Raw genomic sequence first — 5,686 nt, forward strand, 5'->3', positions numbered from 1 at the left:
CGTGGCCCACGCACCGCCACCGGTGGCTGCGTCTCGGGACCGGAACAGGTGGGGTGGCTCCTCGCGGCGCGGAGACTGGTGGGGGGGGCCCAAGTCGGGGTGGACCGCCTTCCCCCTCCCCCCACGGCACGCGCCGGGGAGGCCAAGCCCGCGCGCACGCGCGCGCGCGCTCGCACGGCCCCGCGCCAGACGCCGGGCCCGGCCCGGCGGAACCCTCCCCCGACTCGGAGGGGGGAGGCGCGGGCCACAGCAGGCCAAGAACAGCACTCGGCCCCACCGCGGGGCCAGCGCAGCCCACACGCCAAAGCGACGGGGCCCTGCCCACACGCCGCGGCAGTCGCTCCCCGTGGAGAGTGACTGCACGCTCTGGATGGAGGAGCGGCGGCTGGGGGGTCCGGTGCCCCCAAGGCTCCCCTCTCAGATCGCTAGAGAAGGCTTTCTCACCGAGGGCGCATCGCCCCCCACCCAGCGTGCCCCGTTCAGGCCTACGGAAGCCCGCCGACGTGTACGCCAGCGCTCGGCTGGGCAGGAGGGGTCTGCGGTAGGGGTAAGCAGCGGGCCAAGAAGCGAGTGCTCGCGGTCGGGACCGGGGAGAACCCGTGCGTGCCACCTCGCGAGGAGACGCACCCAAGACCGCGTGGGGACGGGACAGACGCCCGCCCCCCACCGGCACATCACCCGGCCCCACCACGATCGCTCCCACGCCCGGGCGCGAACCCCGCTGAGGGGGACCCACCCGGCGTGCGCCCGGCCACGTCAGTCCCCCCCCCGGTACAGGGTGAGGACTGACGTTCAGGAGGCGGCCCCGGCCCCACCGAGGGTGGGGAGCGGCCACGCCTCGCTTGCCGTCTCGACCCCTCCCCCACGCCTCAAGAGAGGCGCTCGGGAGACACGACCACCGCAGGGGCTACCCGAGAGGACTCGCTGGGGACGGGAAGCGATGCCGCCGCTCGGCCTCGGGCACCTGAGGGACAACCTGGAGCGCTCCAGGGGCACCGCAGAGGACCAAGGCGAGACACGCTCACACCCCGACGAGGGGGTACGTGGCGTGGCGGCGGGGCAGCCCTCCCCCGCCGCGGGGGAGGGCCGCTCGCGAGACAGGACGCCGAGCAGGCGAGGAGGCGAGAGTGTCTGCCGCGTCACAAGACCCCGGCCCCGCCGACACCACAAGGCACGGGAGACCGAGGTCGGGCCGGAGTCCGCACCCCTGCCTTCCCCCCGCCACCCACGGGCGGCAGAGGAGAGGCGAGGGGCCCGCGGGCAGAACGAGAAGAGAAGCCACGTTCGCCATGAACGTCCCCGTCCCTCGTCTGGCGCGGCTTAGGCCCGGCCCGGGGGAGCATGACTTCACCACATCGGTCAGGTGAGTGACTGAGTGAGCGAGCGAGCGAGCGAGCCATGTGGGGCAGGGAGGCCCCAGAGGGGAGGGCCCGGCGAGGACAACCACCAGAGGGGCCTGCTTCAGCCTCGCCAGGCGCCACCCACTCCTCAGTCCTCTCCGAGGAGAGCGGCCAACGACCCCAGGCGGGGAATGCCTGACACGCGGCACGGAGCCTACGGGGGTGGGGTCGTGCCGGCCACCACCGGGTGCCTGCGGCGGGGAGCGCACGGGGTAAAAGACCCACGCCGCCACCTCACCCCACCGCCCTCGGGCCACCAGAGACCGGAGGTGGCACCACGGGCCACGTCAGCCGGACGCACACACGAGAGCCGGCGCGCAGGCCCGGGCGGGCGGCTCAAGTGTCAGAAGCGGAGTCGGCTACCAGGCCAGGGCTCACGCAGAGAGAAGCCCAGAGCCCCGCACGCGTCCGGAGACCCAACACTCGGTGACAGACACCGAGGAAGACCGTGTCAGCACCTATCTGCTGGCAGAAAATGCCCAACACGACAGGAAAAATGACAGCGCCCAGAAACGGGGCGGGTCCACGATTTGCAGGGGGGGACCCCGGGACCTCGGTCCGGCCACCTGCCCCCAGCCCTACCCCCATAAATGGCAGCCCCGAAGCTCTCGGGGGCCATCTGATCGACCGGGGTGGGGGGGTTGGTAGGGGGAGGGGAGAGGGGAGGGGGATTAGGAGGAGGCTTAGGAGGAGAAGTGGGAATGGGAATGGGAATGGGAAGGGACGAGAGGGAGACGGGATCAGGCCGGGGACGCCCTGCCCTTTTCTCGCCCGCGTGGCCGGGGACTCGGGGAGATGCCACAGAGGCGCCTCCGACGAGAGGGCCCCCCACGAGGGACCGCTCCCGAGCACCGGGCCCCGGGCCGGGGAAAGCCTGCCTCCCCCACATCCCTCGCAGGACGCCCCCGTGCCGGTCCCCGAGTCCGGATGAAGTCTCGGTCCCTCCAACGCCACCGGAACCCACGCGGGCAGGCTTAAGGGGCGGGGGGCACCCCCTCCCAGGCCTCCCGCGCCAACAGGGGCCGGCCCAGCCACGTCTCCGGATCCATCGGGACTCAGAAAACATTTCATCCAAGGAGGCGCCTCCGACGACCGGGAACCCCAGCGCGCCCGTCCCCGGCCTTACCGCACTGGGCCCGGGACGCTCCTCGCCTCACGAGCAGTCGTCCAAGGGACGCAGACGAGGGCCTGACCACCTAGCCGCCGGCGGCCCGGGCGCGGGACACTCTCTCCCTTTCCCCCGCGGCAGCAAGGCGCAGGCCGTGTCCGATCGGCTCGGGTCGGTCTCCGCGGCTGGAGGGGCACAGGCGGATGCTGGTCGACCAGGCCAGGCCACACGGCTTCCCCCGGCACACGAGATCCCGGGAGCGCGGCGACAGTCACCCCCTCATCATCCTGCGAGTCCAATCTGCGCCGAGAGCAGGACGCGCCCGCGGCTCAGCGCCGCGGGGACTGTCACCGCCGGTGTCGCCAGCCTCCCCGAAGTCTGCCTCGGGCCCCGCCGCCGAGCCCCATCCTTTGCCGAGGTCGCCGACGCTCGGGAGAAGAGGGACGATCTCAGAGCGGCAGCCAGATGGCGCCCGACAACCGTCGCCAACGTCCCCGGAACCGATCCCGACCGCCGCCGGCCGCCCAAACGCCCGAGCTCGTCCCGGACTGAGGCGCCGGGCGGCCCCGTGGCGTCCGCCTCGGAGCCCGCTCACCCTCGTCACGGCACGGCACGACACGAGGCGACACGACGCGACGCGGCGCGACGCGACCCCGGCAACAGATCAGGGCGGGGAGGACGGAGGGAGCCGGGGTTTGGCAAGACACGGCCGGCCGGGCGGCTGCCGCGAAGGGGACGCGCTCCCCACGCGATTCCCCGGGCGGGGGAGATCACACGGACACGCCGGCGGGGCCGGGGCCCACGCCGCGGGTGGCCCAGAGCGACCAGGACGAGATCCCGGGTTCCCGGGTGGGAGGTTGGGAAGGGGAGGAGGGGAAGAGGGAGGGAAGGCGGGGGCTGGCAAACCGAAACCAGGCGAGCGCTCAGAGAACAACGCAGGAATCGGCTTTGGAGTCCGTCCTCTCGAATGCGGGAGGTCTTTCGAAAGCAGACAGGCAAAGCCCAGAAGCTAGAAAAGAAAGGATGAAGACCGCGAACCCCATCGAAGCGGAAAGAGAAATCGATCTCGGCACAGATCGCGACAAAGCCCAAAGACAACAAACGGGCGCGTGGGGAAAACGCACTCGCGGTCGGTCGTGAGAACACGGACGTCAGCACGGCTGACCACAACCGCAGGAAGGAGGAGGGAAAACAAAAAAATGCGGGCGGGGGTTCGGGGGGGCGAGTCGATAGCCACTCGCTCGGTAAATCGAGGTTCAGTGCATCTACACAGAGCAACACTGTGCATGCGCATCCGCGTGTCTGGGTGTGCGTGTGTGTGTCGGTGTGTGTGTTTGACACAGTCAACGTGGACAAGGAAACTGTAGCCCCATCCGAAAAAAAAAAAGAAAGAAGAGAAAGAAAGAAGAGAAAGAAAGGAAAGAAAGAAAGGAAAGAAAGAAAGGAAGAAAGGAAGAAAGGAAGAAAGAAAAAGAAAGAAAGAAAGAAAGAAAGAAAGAAAGAAAGAAAGAAAGAAAGAAAGAAAGAAAGAAAGAAAGAAAGAAAGAAAGAAAGAAAGAAAGAAAGAAAGAAAGAAAGAAAGAAAAAGAAAGAAAGAAAACATGAAAACAAATGACAAAACCCACCACCAAAGGGAAATCAAGTTGTAGAACTACTCTGGGGTTTAAAAACAAAAACAAAAACACCGTAGAAAAAGCACAACCGCAGCCCATCAGGGGTTCCTCTCCTCAACAGTCCAAGAACTCGGTCAACTCCACCTCCTAGAAGCCAGAAAACCAGGGATGAAACACGCGCAGGAGACCCAAACGGACGTTTTCAGTTTAAAAGAAAAAAAAAATTATTTTTTTCCTCCCCCAAATGGGGGAGGGGGCGAGGGGGAGGATGGAGCGTAGAACTCAGCGGCAGAGTGCCTGCCCAGCACGCGCAAGTTCCAGGGTTCGATCTTCAGGACTTCCGTTCAAGTAAATAAGGAAGTCGGTATGTCAGGCAATCACTAAGTCAGGCAACAAACCAGCAAAAGAAACGAATTACCTCCCCTCCCCGAATAAACAAACAACCACCGAAAGCAGCAACAGCAGCAAGAACCAAAAAAAAAAAAAAGGCCTAAATAAATAAATAAATGTAAGTAAGTAAATAAATAAATAAATAAGTAAACAAACGAACACAATTTTAAAAAGGGGAAAACGCACGCGTTTCCGTTTCTAAGAGATATCCGGACAGGCCCAGAACCTGGAATCTCGACAGCAAGTTCCAAAAACAAGCAGAAAGTGCCTGCTCCTGACGGAACACGTGATAGAGACCACCGTTCGAGATGGGGCCGGGTGGGCGGGCTGGCGGGCGGACACAGAGCTCTCGACTCATACCTGACAGAATCCGCTCTCCAACAGAAGACAGAAGGCAACACGGAACAGGGGTTGGTGGTGGGGGCGAGGGGGAGAGGGCGAAACGGAGGTGGAGGAAAGCCATTAGGGAAAACAGGACAGAAGTCCCTCAAAACATTCCACAGAAAACTCCTGGAAGACCCGGCAGTTCCACTACGGGCCCGCGGATGGACGAATGGACAGTGCCACGTGGTCTGGAGAGACCTACACCTAGAGGGGATGATGTTAACTAAGTGACTTAAGTCCGAGAGGGATGTTGTCACTTCGAGGCAGAATCCCCAAGACAATACGCAGGAACACATGCAAGGAAGCTGAAACAGGCTCATGGATACCAAGAAGGAACAATGAGTGCAATGGGTGAGGGAGAGGAAAAAGTACAAGCTTCCAGTTAACTCCAATTAATAAATACACAAATTACGGGAGGTCATGGACAGCAGGGCGAGTAGAGTCAATCCATACTATTGTCATGACGCTGTCCGGTGACGGATCCGTAACCAGACTCACCACGGTGATCATCGTGGAACATGGAAGAATCCCGAATCGCTATGTTGGACACGTGAAAACGGACATCCCATTGTCAGGTCAATTATGAGAGAGAGTAGGAGAGAGAGCGACAGAGAGAGAGAGAGAGAGAGAGAGAGAGAAAATTCTCACTGTCTTACCGGAAAAAAAAAAAAAAAAAAAAAGAGTTCAGTGAGATAAAGAGTGGATGTAGGTGAGGGCAATAGGTGGAGGAGATGAAAACCACGACGGCGACACATGTGCGGCATCCCACACGGTGGCAGTGCAGTGTGATC

This window comes from Camelus bactrianus, unplaced genomic scaffold (assembly GCF_048773025.1).
Source record: "Camelus bactrianus isolate YW-2024 breed Bactrian camel unplaced genomic scaffold, ASM4877302v1 HiC_scaffold_55, whole genome shotgun sequence".
Classification (NCBI taxonomy): domain Eukaryota; kingdom Metazoa; phylum Chordata; class Mammalia; order Artiodactyla; family Camelidae; genus Camelus; species Camelus bactrianus.